Here is an 18,932-nt window from a genome sequence, read left to right on the forward strand (position 1 = left end):
CTCAGGCAATACTTGTGGTTATGGAGTTTCAGCCTGACACTGAGAAAGATAGGGGCTTATTGTGTTGCCTCCCAACATATTCACCTTTAGGTGATGTCAACAATAATAGCCCATGCTAACTTACATCCAATTGGATATATATATCATGATCTTTCAAACACGGGGAGCTTGCCAAAGGATAAAATGAAAAAGGGAAAGGTGAGGATCACCTTGACTCAAGCATAAAGTAAAAACATAAAGTAAAAGATAGGCCCTTCGCAGAGGGAAGCAGATGTTGTCATGCGCGTTTAGGGTTGATGCACAAAATCTTAATGCAAAAGAACGTCACTTTATATTGCCCCTTGTATGTGGACCTTTATTATGCAGTCCGTCGCTTTTATTACTTCCACAACAAGATTGTACAAAGCTTATTTTCTCTGCACTAATAAGTCATACATATTTAGAGAGCAATTTTTATTGCTTGCACCGATGACAACTTACTTGAAGGATCTTACTCAATCCATAGGTAGGTATGGTGGACTCTCATGGCAAAATTGGGTATACGGGTATTTGGAAGCACAAGTAGTATCTCTACTTAGTGCAAGGAATTTGGCTAGCATGAGGGAGAAAGGAAAGCTTAACATGTTTGGAAGGTCAATGACAATATACTTTAACTGAGATGTCGGAAAACATAAACCATTATGTTGTCTTCCTTGTCCAACATCAACTCTTTTAGCATGTCATACTTAATGAGTGCTTCAAAATCATAAAAGATGTCCAAGATATTTGTATGTGAACCTCTCTTTCCTTATTACTTCCTATTAATTGCAACGATGACCAAAACTACGTTTGCCAACTCTCAACATCTTTTATGCCTCATACTTTCTATGTGTGAAGTCATCACTAACCATGTTATAAGCATATGAAACATATAAAAATTCAGATTTATGACATTCAATTCATTCCCCCATTTACTCATAGGATATACATGAAGCACATGAGTAAATGACATACTACTCCAAAAGATATGAGTGAAGGACACTGAGTGGTCAAATAATTAACTAGCCATGGGAGGGTTCCCTTTTTTGTTCAATAATTCAGATCCAATGATTTTATTCAAACAACAAGTAAAATTGAAAATACGCTCCAAGCAAAACACATATCATGTGACGAATAAAAATATAGCTCTGAGTAAGGTATACCGATAGTTTTGAAGACGAAAGAGGGGATGCCCGGGGCATCCCCAAGCTTAGGCGCTTGAGTATTCCTTGAATATTACCTTGGGGTGCCTTGGTGAAAGTGCAACTATCCCTAGGTGGTTTTGGTAATTCATAACAACATATAGCTCATTGAGCTAATGCTATTCCAAGACTATTATTTCAGGAAAGCTCAATGAATGGCATGGCATGGACGATGAAAGTGGATCCCTCAAAATACTAAGGACAAAGGATTGGCTCAAGATCATTAGCTCAAGACTCTTCATTTTATATTTTAGTGATCCAAGATCACATTGAGTCTATAGGAAAAGCCAATACTATCAAGGAGGGATGAGGTGTTGCTTAATGAGCCTCTTGCTTCATGTGCTTAGTGATATGCTCCAAAACCCTCAGCTACTTTCTCAAATCCACAAATGACCTAAACCCAAAGCCAAAATCGGTCACACCGAATCTTCCTATCCGGCTCCACCGACTTTGAATGTCATAGCCACTGCCACAAACCCTAGGCAAATCGGTTCTACCGATAGGGATCTCGGTCTCATCGAGATGGGATTGTAATCTCTCTGTTTCCCTTCGTAACGTTTTGGTCAAACCGAAGTGAGCGATCGGTCCCACCGAGATTACAATGTAAACTCTCTGTTTCCCTTTTGTAACATTTCGGTCTCACCGAAAAGAGAAAATCGGTCCCACTGAGTTTACCTAACCAATTCTCTGGAAAGCTTATTACCAAAATCGGTCACGTAGCAGAAATTCAAAATTTTCCTACGTGTCACCAAGATCTATCTATGGAGAGACCAGCAACGAGTAGAAAGAGAAAGTGCATCTACATACCCTTGTAGATCGCTAAGCGGAAGCGTTCAAGTGAACGGGGTTGATGGAGTCGTACTCGTCGTGATTCAAATCACCGATGATCAAGTGCCGAACGCACGACACCTCCGCGTTCAACACACGTACAGCCCGGTGACGTCTCCCACGCCTTGATCCAGCAAGGAGAGAGGGAGAGGTTGAGGAAGACTCCATCCAGCAGCAGCACAATGGTGTGGTGATGGTGGAGGAGCATGGCAATCTCGCAGGGCTTCGCCAAGCACCATGGGAGAGGAGGAGGAGGACTTGGGAGAGGGAGGGCTGCGCCAGGGGCAAGGGTGAAGCTCCCATGCGCCTCCCCACTATATATAGGGGTGGAGGGGGCTGGTTTCTTGCCCTCCAAGTCCATTGGGGCGTTGGCAAAGGTGGGAGGAAAGAAATCCCATCATTTCCTTCCCCACCGATTGCTATCCCCCCTTTTTAGGGATCTTGATCTTATCCCTTTGGGATATGATCTTATTCCTTCTAAGGGGGGATCTTGGTGCGCCTTGACCAGGGGTGTGGGGCCTTTCCCCCACTACCCACGTTCATGTGGGTCCCCCCATGCAGGTGGGCCCCACTCCGGAACCTTCTAGAACCTTCCCGGTACAATACCGAAAAATCCCGAACATTTTCCGGTGGCCAAAATAGGACTTCCCATATATAAATCTTTACCTCCGGACCATTCCGGAACTCCTCGTGACGTCCGGGATCTCATCCGGGACTCCGAACAACATTCGGTAACCACATACAAACTTCCTTTATAACCCTAGCGTCATCGAACCTTAAGTGTGTAGACGCTACGGGTTCGGGAGACATGCAGACATGACCGAGACGTTCTCTGGTCAATAACCAACAGCGGGATCTGGATACCCATGATGGCTCCCACATGCTCCACGATGATCTCATCGGATGAACCACGATGTCAAGGACTTAATCAATCCCGTATTCAATTCCCTTTGTCTATTGGTATGTTACTTGCCCGAGACTCGATCGTCGGTATCCAATACCTTGTTCAATCTCGTTGCCGGCAAGTCACTTTACTCGTTCCGTAACACATCATCCCGTGATCAACTCCTTGGTCACATTGTGCATATGATGATGTCCTACCGAGTGGGCCCAGAGATACCTCTCCGTTTACACGGAGTGACAAATCCCAGTCTCGATCCGCATAAAACAATAGATACTTTCGGAGATACCTGTAGTGCACCTTTATAGTCACCCAGTTACGTTGTGACGTTTGATACACCCAAAGCACTCCTACGGTATCCAGGAGTTACACGCTCTCATGGTCAAAGGAAGAGATACTTGACATTGGCAAAGCTCTAGCAAACGAACTACACGATCTTTGTGCTAGGCTTAGGATTGGGTCTTGTCCATCACATCATTCTCCTAATGATGTGATCCCGTTATCAACGACATCCAATGTCCATAGCCAGGAAACCATGACTATCTGTTGATCACAACGAGCTAGTCAACTAGAGGCTCACTAGGGACATATTGTGGTCTATGTATTCACACATGTATTACGATTTCCGGATAATACAGTTATAGCATGAATAAAGGACAATTATCATGAACAAGGAAATATAATAATAACACTTTTATTATTGCCTCTAGGGCATATTTCCAACAGTCTCCCACTTGACTAGAGTCAATAATCTAGTTCACATCACCATGTGATTAACACTCACAGGTCACATCGCCATGTGACTAATACCCAAGAGTTTTAGGTTTGATCATGTTGCTTGTGAGAGAGGTTTTAGTCAACGGGTCCGAACCTTTCAGATCCGTGTGTGCTTTACAAATCTCTATGTCATCTCCTAGATGTAGCTACCACGCTCTATTTGGAGCTATTCCAAATAACTGTTCTACTTGGAGCTATTCTAAATTGTTGCCCCATAATACGTATCCGGTATCTCTTCTTAGAGCTATCCGGATAGGTGTTAAGCTTGCATCGACGTAACCTTTACGACGAACTCTTTTACCACCTCCATAATCGAGAAAATTCCTTAGTCCACTAGTTACCAAGGATAACTTTGACCGCTGTCTGTGATCCATTCATGGATCACTCTTGTACCCCTTGACTGACTCATGGCAAGGCACACTTCAGGTGCGGTACACAGCATAGTATACTATAGAGCCTATGTCTTAAGCATAGGAGATGACCTTCGTCCTTTCTATTCTGCCATGGTCGAGCTTTAAGTCTTAACTTCGTACCTTACAACTCAGGCAAGAACTTCTTCTTTGACTGATCCATCTTGAACACCTTCAAGATCATGTCAAGGTATATGCTCATTTGAAAGTATTATTAAGTATTTTGATCTATCCTTATAGATATCGATGCTCAATGTTCAAGTAGCTTAATCCAGGTTTTCTATTGAAAAACACCTTTCAAATAACCCTATATGCTTTCTAGAAATTCTACATCATTTCTGATCAACATATACTCATCAGAAATTCTATAGTGCTCCCACTCACTTCTTTGGAAATACAAATTTCTCATAAACTTTGTACAAACCAAAATCTTTGATCATCTTATCAAAGTGCACATTCCAACTCCGAGATGCTTACTCCAGTCCTTAGAAGGATCGCTGGAGCCAGCATACCTTTTAGCATTCTTAGGATCGACAAAACCTTTCTGATTGTATCGCATACAACCTTTCCTTACGACTGGTAAGGAAACTCGTTTTGACATCCATCTGCTAGATTTCATAAATGCTGCTTATGCTAACATGATTCCGACGGACTTAAGCATTGCTACGGATGAGAAAAACTCATCGTAGTCAACTCCTTGAACTTGTGAAAAACTCTTCGCCACAAGTCGAGCTTCATAGATGGTGACATTACCATCCACGTCCGTCTTCTTCTTAAAGATCCATTTATCTCAATGGCTTGCCGATCATCGGGCAAGTCCACCAAAGTCCATGCTTTGTTTTGATACATGGATCCTATCTCGGATTTCATGGTTTCTAACCATTTGTCGGAATTTGGGCCCACCATCGCTTCTCCATAGCTCGTAGGTTCATTGTTGTCTAGCAACATGACCTTCAAGACAGGATTACTGTACCACTCTGAAGTAGTACGTATCCTTGTCACCCTACGAGGTACGGTAGTGACTCGATCCGAAGTTTCATGATCACTATCATAAGCTTCTACTTCAATTGGTGTAGAAGCCATAGGAACAACTTCCTGTGCCCTGCTACACGCTAGTTGAAGTGGTGGTTCAATAACCTCATCAAGTCTCCACCATCCTCCCACTCAATTCTTTCGAGAGAAACCTTTCCTCGAGAAAGGACCCGATTCTAGAAAACAATTCATATTGCTTTCGGATCTGAATTAGGAGGTATACCCAACTGTTTTGGGTGTCCTATGAAGATGCATTTTATCCGCTTTGGGTTTGAGCTTATCAATCCTGAAACTTTTTCACATAAGCGTCGCAGCCCCAAACCTTTAAGAAACGACAACTTAGGTTTCTCTAAACCATAATTCATATGGTGTCATCTCAACGGAATTACGTGGTGCCCTATTTAAAGTGAATGTGGTTGTCTTTAATGCCTAACCCATAAACTATCGTGGCAGTTCGATAAGAGACATCATGGTATGCATCATATCGAATAGGGTGCAACTATGATGTTCGGACACACCATCATACTATGGTGTTCCAGGCAGTATTAATTGTGAAACAATTTCCACAATGTCTTAATTGTGTGCCAAAACTCGTAACTCAGATATTCATCTCTATGATCATATCATAGATATTTTTATCCTCTTATCACGACGATCTTCCAACTTCACACTGAAATTACTTGAACCTTTCAATAATTCAGACTCGTGATTCATCAAGTAAATATACTCAACATCTACTCAAATCATCTGTGAACTAAGAACATAACGATATTCATTGCATGCCTCAGCACTCATTGGACTGCACACATCAAAATGTGTTACTTCCAACGAGTTGCTATCTTGTTCCATTTTACTGAAAACGAGGTTTTTCAGTCATCTTGCCCATGTGGTATGATTTGCATATCTCAAGTGATTCAAAATCAAGTGAGTCCAAACGATCAATCTGCATGGAGTTTCTTCATGCATATACACCAATAGACATGGTTCGCATGTCTCAAACTTTTCAAAAACGAGTGAGTCCAAAGATCCATCAACATGGAGCTTCTTCATGCGTTTTATACCATTATGACTTACATGGCAGTGCCACAAGTAAGTGGTACTATTATTACTATCTTATATCTTTTGGCATGAAAATGTGTATCACTACGATCGAGATTCAATAAACCATTTATTTAGGTGCAAGACCATTGAAGGTATTATTCAAATAAATAGAGTAACCATTATTCTCCTTAAATGAATAACCGTATTGCGATAGACATAATCCAATCATGTCTAAGCTCAACGCAAACACCAATCTCGGTGGTAGAGGGAGCGTGCGATGCTTGATCACATCAACCTTGGAAACACTTCCAACACATATCGTCAGCTCACCTTTAGCTAGTCTCCTTTTATTTCGTAGCTTTTATTTCGAGTTACTAACACTTAGCAACCGAACTGGTATCCTGTACCCTGGTGCTACTAGGAGTACTAGTAAAGTACACATTAACATAATGTATATCCAATATACTTTTATCGACCTTGCCAGCCTTCTTATCTACCAAGTATCTAGGGTAATTCTGCTCCAGTGGCTGTTCCCCTTATTACAGAAGCACTTAGTCTCGGGTTTGGGTTCAACCTTGGGTCTCTTCACTAGAGCAGCAGCTGAATTGCCGTTTCATGAAGTATCCCTTTGTTCCCTTGCCCTTCTTGAAACTAGTGGTTTCACCAACCATCAACAATTGATGCTCCTTCTTGATTTCTACTTTCGCGGTGTCAAACATCGTGAATACCTCAAGGATCATCATATCTATCCCTGATATGTTATAGTTCATCACGAAGCTCTAGCAGCTTGGTGGCAATGACTTTGGAGAAACATCACTATCTCATTTGGAAGATCAACTCCCACTCGATTCAAGTGATTGTTGCACTCAGACAATCTGAGCACAAGCTCAACGATTGAGCTTTTCTCCCTTAGTTTGTAGGCTAAGAAAATTGTCGGAGGTCTTATACCTCTTGACGTGGGCACGAGCCTGAAATCCCAATTTCAGCCCTCGAAACATCTCATATGTTCCGCGACGTTTTGAAAACGTCTTTGGTGCCTCTACTTAAACCATTTAACTGAACTATCACGTAGTTATCAAAACGTGTATGTTCGATGTTCGAAACATCCACAAACGACGTTTGGGGTTCAGCACACTGAGCAGTGCATTAAGGACATAAGCTTTCTACTGTTCGCATAATTGCTACTATCAACTTTCAACTATATTTTCTCTAGGAACATATCTAAAACAGTAGAACTAAAGCGCGAGCTACGACATAATTTGCAAAAGGTCTTTTGACTATGTTCAGGATAATTAAGTTCATCTTATGAACTCCCACTCAGATAGACATCCCTCTAGTCATCTAAGTGATTACATGATCCGAGTCAACTAGTCCGTGTCCGATCATCACGTGAGACGGACTAGTCATCATCGGTGAACATCTTCATGTTGATCGTATCTACTATACGACTCATGCTCGACCTTTCGGTCTCCGTGTTCCGAGGCCATGTCTGCACATGCTAGGCTCGTCAAGTTAACCCTAAGTGTTTTCGCTGTGTAAAACTGTCTTACACCCGTTGTATGTGAACGTAAGAATCCATCACACCCGATCATCACGTGGTGCTTAGAAGCGACGAACTGTAGCAACGGTGCACAGTTAGGGGAGAACACTTCTTGAAATTTTGTAAGGGATCATCTTATTTACTACCGTCGTCCTAAGTAAACAAGATGCATAAACATGATAAACATCACATGCAATCAAATAGAGTAGTGACATGATATGGCCAATATCATATAGCTCCTTTGATCTTCATCTTCGGGGCTCCATGATCATCTTGTCACCGGCATGACACCATGATCTCCATCATCATGATCTCCATCATCGTGTCTTCATGAAGTTATCACGCCAACGACTACTTCTACTTCTATGACTAACGCATTTAGCAATAAAGTAAAGTAGTTTACATGGCGTTCTTCAATGACACGCAGGTCATACAATAAATAAAGACAACTCCTATGGCTCCTACCGGTTGTCATACTCATCGACATGCAAGTCGTGAATCCTATTACAAGAACATGATCAATCTCATACATCACATATATCATTCATCACATCCTTTTGGCCATATCACATCACAAAGCATACCCTGCAAAAACAAGTTAGACGTCCTCTAATTGTTGTTTGCATGTTTTACGTGGCTGCTATGGGTTTCTAGCAAGAACGTTTCTTACCCACGCAAAACCACAACGTGATATGCCAATTGCTATTTACCCTTCATAAGGACCCTTTTCATCGAATCCGTTCCGACTAAAGTGGGAGAGACTGGCACCCGCTAGCCACCTTATGCACCAAGTGCATGTCAATCGGTGGAACCTGTCTCACGTAAGAGTACGTGTAAGGTCGGTCTGGGCCGCTTCATCCCACAATACCGTCGAAACAAGATTGGACTAGTAACGGTAAGCATATTGAACAAAATCAACGCCCACAACTACTTTGTGTTCTACTCGTGCAAAGAATCTACGCAATAGACCTGGCTCATGATGCCACTGTTGGGTAACGTAGCAGAAATTCAAAATTTTCCTACGTGTCACCAAGATCTATCTATGGAGAGACCAGCAACGAGTAGAAAGAGAAAGTGCATCTACATACCCTTGTAGATCGCTAAGCGGAAGCGTTCAAGTGAACGGGGTTGATGGAGTCGTACTCGTCGTGATTCAAATCACCGATGATCAAGTGCCGAACGCACGACACCTCCGCGTTCAACACACGTACAGCCCGGTGACGTCTCCCACGCCTTGATCCAGCAAGGAGAGAGGGAGAGGTTGAGGAAGACTCCATCCAGCAGCAGCACAACGGCGTGGTGGTGGTGGAGGAGCGTGGCAATCCCGCAGGGCTTCGCCAAGCACCATGGGAGAGGAGGAGGAGGACTTGGGAGAGGGAGGGCTGCGCCAGGGGCAAGGGTGAAGCTCCCATGCGCCTCCCCACTATATATAGGGGTGGAGGGGGCTGGTTTCTTGCCCTCCAAGTCCATTGGGGCGTTGGCAAAGGTGGGAGGAAAGAAATCCCATCATTTCCTTCCCCACCGATTGCTATCCCCCCTTTTTAGGGATCTTGATCTTATCCCTTTGGGATATGATCTTATTCCTTCTAAGGGGGGATCTTGGTGCGCCTTGACCAGGGGTGTGGGGCCTTTCCCCCACTACCCACGTTCATGTGGGTCCCCCCATGCAGGTGGGCCCCACTCCGGAACCTTCTAGAACCTTCCCGGTACAATACCGAAAAATCCCGAACATTTTCCGGTGGCCAAAATAGGACTTCCCATATATAAATCTTTACCTCCGGACCATTCCGGAACTCCTCGTGACGTCCGGGATCTCATCCGGGACTCCGAACAACATTCGGTAACCACATACAAACTTCCTTTATAACCCTAGCGTCATCGAACCTTAAGTGTGTAGACCCTACGGGTTCGGGAGACATGCAGACATGACCGAGACGTTCTCTGGTCAATAACCAACAGCGGGATCTGGATACCCATGATGGCTCCCACATGCTCCACGATGATCTCATCGGATGAACCACGATGTCAAGGACTTAATCAATCCCGTATTCAATTCCCTTTGTCTATCGGTATGTTACTTGCCCGAGACTCGATCGTCGGTATCCAATACCTTGTTCAATCTCGTTGCCGGCAAGTCACTTTACTCGTTCCGTAACACATCATCCCGTGATCAACTCCTTGGTCACATTGCGCATATGATGATGTCCTACCGAGTGGGCCCAGAGATACCTCTCCGTTTACACGGAGTGACAAATCCCAGTCTCGATCCGCATAAAACAATAGATACTTTCGGAGATACCTGTAGTGCACCTTTATAGTCACCCAGTTACGTTGTGACGTTTGATACACCCAAAGCACTCCTACGGTATCCAGGAGTTACACGCTCTCATGGTCAAAGGAAGAGATACTTGACATTGGCAAAGCTCTAGCAAACGAACTACACGATCTTTGTGCTAGGCTTAGGATTGGGTCTTGTCCATCACATCATTCTCCTAATGATGTGATCCCGTTATCAACGACATCCAATGTCCATAGCCAGGAAACCATGACTATCTGTTGATCACAACGAGCTAGTCAACTAGAGGCTCACTAGGGACATATTGTGGTCTATGTATTCACACGTGTATTACGATTTCCGGATAATACAGTTATAGCATGAATAAAGGACAATTATCATGAACAAGGAAATATAATAATAACACTTTTATTATTGCCTCTAGGGCATATTTCCAACAGTGTAATCGGTCTTACCGAGATTACGTTATGCCCTAACCATAACCGAATCGGTCCTACCGACTTGCATGTCAGTCCCACCGAAAATCACTAACGGTCACTAGGTTTACTAAATCGGTCTGACCGAGTCTGTTGAATCGGTCCCACCGAGTTTGGTAAATTGTGTGTAACGGTTAGATTTTGTGTGGAGGCTATATATACCCCTCCACCTCCTCTTCATTCGTGGAGAGAGCCATCAGACTAAGCCTACACTTCCAACTTACCATTTCTGAGAAAGAACCACCTACTCATGTGTTGAGGCCAAGATATTCCATTCCTACCATATGAATCTTGATCTCTAGCCTTCCCCAAGTTGCTTTCCACTCAAATCTTCTTTCCACCAGATCCAAATCCTATGAGAGAGAGTTGAGTGTCGGGGAGACTATCATTTGAAGCACAAGAGCAAGGAGTTCATCATCAACGCACCATTTGTTAATTCTTGGAGAGTGGTGTCTCCTAGATTGTCTAGGTGCCACTTGGGAGCCTCCGACAAGATTGTGGAGTTGAACCAAGGAGTTTGTAAGGGCAAGGAGATCGCCTACTTCGCGAAGATCTACCGCTAGTGAGGCAAGTCCTTCGTGGGCGACGGCCATGGTGGGATAGACAAGGTTGCTTCTTCGTGGACCCTTCTTGGGTGGAGCCCTCCGTGGACTCGCGCAACCGTTACCCTTCATGGGTTGAAGTCTCCATCAGTGTGGATGTACGATAGCACCACCTATCGGAACCACGCCAAAAACATCCGTGTCTCCAACTGCGTTTGAATCCTCCAAACCCTTCCCTTTACTTTCTTGCAAGTTGCATGCTTTAATTTCCGCTGCCTATATACTCTTTGCATGCTTGCTTGAATTGTGTGATGATTGCTTGACTTGTCCTAAGATAGCTAAAATCTGCCAAACTCTAAAATTGGGAAAATGTTAAGTTTTTAATTGGTCAAGTAGTCTAATCACCCCCTTAGACATACTTCAAGGTCCTACACTTGGGCATCCCCAAGCTTAGGGTCTTTCCACTCCTTATTCTCCTCAAATCGATATCTCACCCAAAACTTGAAAACTTCAATCACACAAAATTTAATGGAACTTCGTGAGATAGGTTAGTATGATAAAGAGTAAACCATGCACTTTGGTACTATAAAATACAAGGTTCATAATTGTTTTCACATAATGCCTACTGTACCATATCATTTCTACACTTTATATTGAGAAATATAAGCCATAGAAACTAGAAAACAAGCAAACTATGTAATGAAAACAGAATCTGTCAGATGATCTGAACAATAACCATACTTCTGCTACTCCAAAAAGTATGAAATAAATTTGTGGACATGAGGAATTTGTCTATTAATCTTCTACAAAAAGAATCAACTCAAAAGCAATCTTCTATAGAAAATAACAGCTAATCTTGTGAGCACAAAGTTTCTGTTTTTTTACAGCAAGATCACATTAACTTTCACCCAAGTCTTCCCAAACGTCTTACTTGGCACTTTATTGAAACAAAAGCTATAAAACATGATTACTAAAGTATCTTAATCATGTATACACACAAAAACAGTAAGGATAAATATTGGGTTGTCTCCCAACAAGCGCTTTTCTTTAATGCCTTTTAGCTAGGCATGATGATTTCAATGATGCTCGCATAAAAGAAAAGAGTTGAAACACAAAGAGAGCATCATGAAGAATATGACTAGCACATTTAAATCTAACTCACTTCCTATGCCTAGGGATTTTGTGAGCACACAATTTATAGGAAAAAGTTAACTAGCATAGGAAGGCAAAACAAGTATAACTTCAAAACTTTAAGCACATAGAGAGGAAACTTGATATTATTGCAACTCCTACAAGCACATATTCCCCCCTCATAAAAAAATTCAGTAGCATCATGGATAACAACTTTGTTAGCATACTCAATTGGAACCTCTTCCGAAATAGTGGAATACTAACTAAAGTTGACACTCTTCCAAATCCACTTTCATAAATATCGTACAGAGATTCAACACCCTCCAAGATAGTGGGATCACTAATTCCTAAAGTTGACACTCTTCCAAACCCACTTTAAATTATAGTATTATTCATACTCCAAAAGATATAAGTGAAGTTCCTGGAGCATTCTATAGACCAACCAATATCCAAGCTCAAAATATATAAGTGAAGCGCACGAAGCATTCTATAAAACCATACTCAAACGATTTAAGTGAAGCACAAAGAGCAATTCTATAAGATCATACTTAAAATATATAAGGGAAGCACATGAAGTATTCCATAAATCAATGAATAGCTATCTCATACTAGCATGATTCTTAAAGAAAAATAAAACACAAAGGACGCAAATCATGTGAACAAAACAAAAACCAAGGTATACCGATATTTGTTGGAGAAGAAAGATGGGATGCCAACCGGGGCATCCCCAAGCTTAGATGCTTGAGTATCCTTTGAAATATTTACTTGGGGTGCCTTGGGCATCCCCAAGCTTGAACTCTTGTCTCTCTTTATTCTTCTCACATCAGTAACTCCTCGTTCTTCAAACACTTCATTCACAAAAACTTAAACAAAAACTTGTGAGATCCATTAGTGTAATAAAGCAAACTACCACTTTAAGGTATTGTAATTAACTCATTCTTTGTTTATATTGGTGTTAAAACTACTGTATTCCAACTTCTCTATGGTTCATACCCTACATACTAGCCATAGATGCATCAAAATAAGCAAACAACACACGAAAAACAGAATCTGTGAAGAACAGGACAGTCTATAGTAATCTGGAAGTTTAGTGAACTTCTTTAACCCCAAAAATTATGAAATAAATTTGAAAATTTGAAAATTTTGTACAGAAATAATGTGAAAAAAGTTTCAGACCCATTTGACTTTCCAGTAAAAAATGTAAATTCATGCACTACAGCCAAAGTTTCTGTTTTTGTTCTGCACATAGTAAGCAAGCAATCTTATCATACTAAAACCAAAGCTTGGCACATTATTTTTATAATACAATGGATATATACAAGGGGATAATTATTTACAGATAAACTTCCATGAAAAATTCTACATTGTTTTCGTGAGCATGAACACAAGTGCTCAAGGTCGACCCTCACTTCTTCAATGCATAACTTTCCAATCACTTCTCTTTTTGAAAAACTTTTTTAGGCATGAGAGGCAAGTAAATATTTTTGTATTTTCATTATTTTTAATTTTTTGTATATTTCACCCACAACTAAACAGAAACAAAAAGGAAAAACAAAATCTAATAAGTGAAGAAAGCAAACAAGCACACACAAAAATATCAACCCCACGTTATTGCTCCCCGGCAACGGCGCTAGAAAAGAGCTTGATAATCCCCAAGTGCAGGGAATCATCGTAGAAATTTCCAAAGGTGGAAGTGATAAGTATGAAGTGTCGAACCCACAAGGAGCTAAAGATAATATCAATATTCTCTCAAGCCCTATCTGCCACTAATACGACTCTACGTACACTGAACGTTTGCTTCCAACTAGAAACAAGAAATAAAACTACGTTGTGGGTATGAAGAGGATAACTTTGTAAGAAATGGGAGAGCTAAAATATAAAAGTAGGTGTTGTTATCATAAAATTAGAATATATTACTAAATAATATAAATAGCGAGTGTGGAATAATTATGGATCGGTGTGCGGAATTGTCCTAGGCAATTGTTAACAAGATCAGTAGTTGTCATTGCAATTTCATATGAGGGAGAGGCATAAACTAACATACTTTATCTACTTGGATCATATGCACTTATGATTGGAACTCAAACAAGCATCCACAAATACTAAAGATCATTAAGGTAAAACCCAACCATAGCATTAAAGCATCAAGTCCTCTTTATTCCCAACCGCAACAATCCCTCTTACTCGGGTTTGTGTTTCAGTCACTCACCAACCCACTATAAGCGAATCATGAACGTAATGCAACACCCTACAGCGGGAATCCCTCACGCTTGCGCGACACGGAGGGCACCATAGGACAGCATCAAAGTGAAACATACAACTCATACCAATCTAGATCATCAATCAACCCAAAGACAAAAGATATCTACTCAAAACATCATAGGATGGCAACACATCACTGAATCATAATATGCGGCATAAAGCACCATGTTCAAGTAGGGATTACAACGGGGTGCGAGAGAGTGGACCGCGTAAAATAGATGAGGATGGTGATGATGATGGTGATGTTGATGAAGACGATCACCACGGTGATGATTCCCCTCCCGATGGCACTCCGGTGCCACCAAGAGAGAGGAGGAGAGGTTCGCCCCCTTGTGCTTCCTCCTCCATGGCTTTCCTCCTCTGGTCCTTGGCCTTCATGGCGATGATGGCCCCTCCGAGATCCTCCTCCATGGCCTCCGATGATGATGGCCCCCTCCGGCAGGGTGCCGGAGAGGGCCTAGATTGATTTCTCGTGGTTACAGAGGCTTGCGGCGGCGGAACTTCCGATCTAGGTTAATTCCCGAAGGTTTCTGTATTTATAGGAATTTTTGGCGTTGGTTTCATGTCAGGGGGGGGTCTCCGGGCTGTCCACGAGATAGGGGGCGCGCCCTAGGGGGAGGCACCCCCCACTCTCGTGGGCAGCCTCCCCCCACTCTCGTGGGCAGCCCAGGACTCTTCTGGCCCAACTCCGATGCTCCGTGGTCTTCTTTTGGTCCATAAAAAATCCTCAAAAATTGGCACATCAATTGGACTCCGTTTGGTATCCCTTTTCTGTAGAACACAAAAACAAGGAGAAAACAGAAACTGGCACTGGGCTCTAGGTCAATAGGTTAGTCCCAAAAATCATATAAAATGACATATAAATGCATATAAAACATCATAGATGGATAATATAATAGCATGAATACTTCATAAATATAGATACATTGGAGAAGTATCACCCCACCACTCACTGTTCATCCACCCCCCCGCAACACTCACTGTTCATCCAATCGGTCAGCTTCAGTTAGCAGCAGTACCGCAGGAATCGCTCGATCGGGTTCAGTTAACAACCATCGATCGATCGCTCAGGTTCAGTAACGCGTAGCCTGCACTGCAATCACTCTGGTTCAGTTAGAGCCCAATGCCTCGCTCGGGTTCAGTTAGAGCCAACGCCTCGCACACACGCGTGTACATGTACAAGAGAAACGCGCATCGCTCGGCCCCGACCACCCACCGTAACCGGAAACTCCCCGAAATTTTCCTCGCCCTTGCTTTTACCATGGTTTTTCCGTCATGTACGGCCCAAATAATGTCATACAGCTGCGTCTCCGGCCCGCCCAGGATGAAAAGCCCATTTACTGTCTTGATTTTTTGTCATAGAAGTAGGAGCCCACCACATCTATGATGATACCGGGTTTTGTCACAATTATCGTCATAGAAGTGTCATAACTATGACAATTTTTTTTCGTTCGGCCCAAATGTCACGGATGTGTCTTTTTTTGTAGTGGAGCTTGACTACTCTGGACTGCATAACACAATGATATTCCGTGTCAGATGGGCTAAGAATGTCGAAAGAGAAAACCAGTATTTCACTACCATGACTATACCCGACGCCAAGAGCGCTACCGTGAATGCTATCGCGAAAAACAAGCCATGGGTACACGCTAAGCACGTGACACTGCTTCTTCATAACCGACCCGCGCAATCCCAGCCGTGTTGTCGCGAGGAGAGGCAAAAGGAACATCATTGGAATGGATGGAGTCGCCAACGAGGAAGACTACGACTAGTACGACAAACCAATGAGGGAAGATGACGATAATGATGAAGTATACGTTAAAAGAAGAATCAATACTACATTACCTAAGAAAAATCATACTCCATGGAAAAGGAAAAGTCACAATGAGGGGCTCAACTATTCTTAAACGAACAAGAAGGGAAAGAAGCTCACTCAAAAACGAAAATTTCAACGCTGAGGAACCGTATGTTATCAGTCAAATGATGTAATATATATGTTCCTATTTGTATACAGACTTAGCCATTATTATGTATGGGTCCAATGATGAATTATATATGTTCCTATTTTGTATACATACTTAACCTTCAAATGATGCAATATATATCGCCTTCCCTTCGTTCACTGCTCTCGGAAAAAACAAAGAAAATTGAGAGAAAATAAAGGAAAAGAAAATAGAAGGAAACAAACAGGGAAACTGCTATATAGGTATTGGTTATAGCAGCAACGCTTTTCTGAGAAAAGAGCTACAGCTAGTCAAGATAGCAGTAGCGATTTCTTCATAAAACGCTATAGCTACCTGGAGTAGCTATAGTGCGTTTTGTTTAAACGCGTTACTGCTATGCCCACTTAACCTCCAAAATCCCCACTCCTCTCTTCATCCCGCCTCTTTTCCCCCAAATCCCCACACTCTCTCTTCCCCCGTCGCACCGTCCTTGCCACGCCCTTATGCTCGCCCCCGACCCCGACCCCGACTCCAGCTCCGGCCCCGGCCCCGACCTCGAACCCGGCTCCGGCCCAGGCGCTCGACGCTGACTCCGACCCTGACCCCGACCCCTCCCAACCTCGGGCGTCGTCGGGCCTGGACCCTCTGTAAGCCCCCCACCGCTCCTCCTCTCTCTGGTAGCTAGGGTTCTTTGGTTAATTTACTTAGGTTTTAAGTTAGGGCAGATGGTTAATTAGGTTATATATTTAGTTATGAATTTAGCTAGGTTTTTTCTTCAAGTTCTATATTTTTCTTCCTTTTATATGCAAATTTGAAGTGGACATGTGATGTTTTGGACATGTCATATTTGGAATTTGGACATGTCATTTGGACATGATGATTATGTGCAGGGTAAATGATCCGAGTGGCCTATGTTACATCGGAATGTTGATTCATTTCCGTTCTGGTGAATTTCAGGCGCTCGATATGTCCATTTTTTTAGCAAAGGTCATGCCGAAATTTTTCGTGAATTTTGGCATGATTTGTGCTAGATAGTAGGCATATCGAGTGCCGGGAGTTGCTGGAAGCGACATTCCGGCAAACCTGGATTTATTTTTTATGTCATTTCTCATTTTTTTCATAGTTTTAGAATTAAACGAGGAGACTTAATCATAGGAAACATGTCGAACAACGAAGAAATTGGGCCTTATAACCAAGATGCAGACGAGATGGATTATGATGGTGAACAAGAGTACCTCGACTTTTTGACTGTTAAGCACAATCAAGGTTTGCAGGTCGGCCTCGATGATGGTACTGAAGCCGACATCAACACCGAGGGCGCCGGCACCGATGGCGGTGCCGAGACCGATGGCAGCGCCGAGACCGGCAGGGAAGATACCGGCGGGGAAGGTACCAGTGCCGATGCCGCTACCAAAAAGAAGAAGCAGAAGAAACAGAGGATACGAAAACCTAACAAACTAGGGATTGGACGACTGGTAATCACAAAGATGGCACCTGGCAAGTTTGAGCCATTAGAGCTGGAAGAACCTCGCAAGTGCTATGGGAACCAAGTAGGATGCATCCTACGGGAATGCGCAAGCATCAACGGCGATGACTTAAGGAGTAAAGAACATTTGATGCAGTTGCTCCTGATGAAGTTGCACAAGAGATTCAAGTTCCCCGACCGGGATGATAACATAGAACAACCGTGGGATGATCTGAAGATGAAAAAGATTAACAATCATGCCATGAGCATGTTCATCAATGATTTGGCCTCCTGGAAAGGGAGGGTGAAACGAGCTATTGAGGCTGAGGAACCCCTGTCCAAGATTCTGGAGGAAAATCCGACACTTACCAAAGAGGAGTTCGAAAAGTTCAAGGACACTTGCGCTACCGAGGCAGCGAAGGCTATGGCTGCAAAATTCAAGAGCCCTCAGCAAAGGAACACGGGGAAGCATCTCCTTGGAAGCCGTGGCTACCTCGGTAAAAGGCCCATATGGGATAAGGAGGACACATAACATGAAGCCGCGGGTATTCCAGACCCCTTTGCGAAGTTCACCAACCCCTTGGAGCATGACTTCATCAGGGCCCACGACAAGTGGGACAAGGAAAAGAAGGTTTTTTACACGGACCAAATCATGAGGAGATTGATTAGACTACTGGTAATTATTCTTTTACCACCTTACATTTAGCTCCAGATCTAGTCGACTACACATTCCTAAACGGTTCGCGTTCCTTCTGCAGGAGAAGCAACACCAGCTTGCAGCTGAAAGCCCTACTTCTCTGATGAGGCCCAAGTGGGACACCCCTCTGAACCGGGCCTTGAATGAATTTAAGGGACTCCCTTTGGGCCAGCGGCCGCAATATGGTCGTGTGCACGGCGGTGGAGACGGAGCCATGTGGAAGGTGTTTTACAACAAGGGACCGGAGGCCAAGAAGCAGAAAAAGAAGTTTAGTCAGGCGGACATCAACGAGAAGGTGAAGCTTGTGGTTGAGAAAAAAGTAGCCGAGGACACGAAAAAAATAGTTGAGGAGAAAAATGAGTTGCTACAGCAGG

This window comes from Triticum aestivum, chromosome 7B (genome assembly GCF_018294505.1).
Source record: "Triticum aestivum cultivar Chinese Spring chromosome 7B, IWGSC CS RefSeq v2.1, whole genome shotgun sequence".
NCBI lineage: Eukaryota > Viridiplantae > Streptophyta > Magnoliopsida > Poales > Poaceae > Triticum > Triticum aestivum.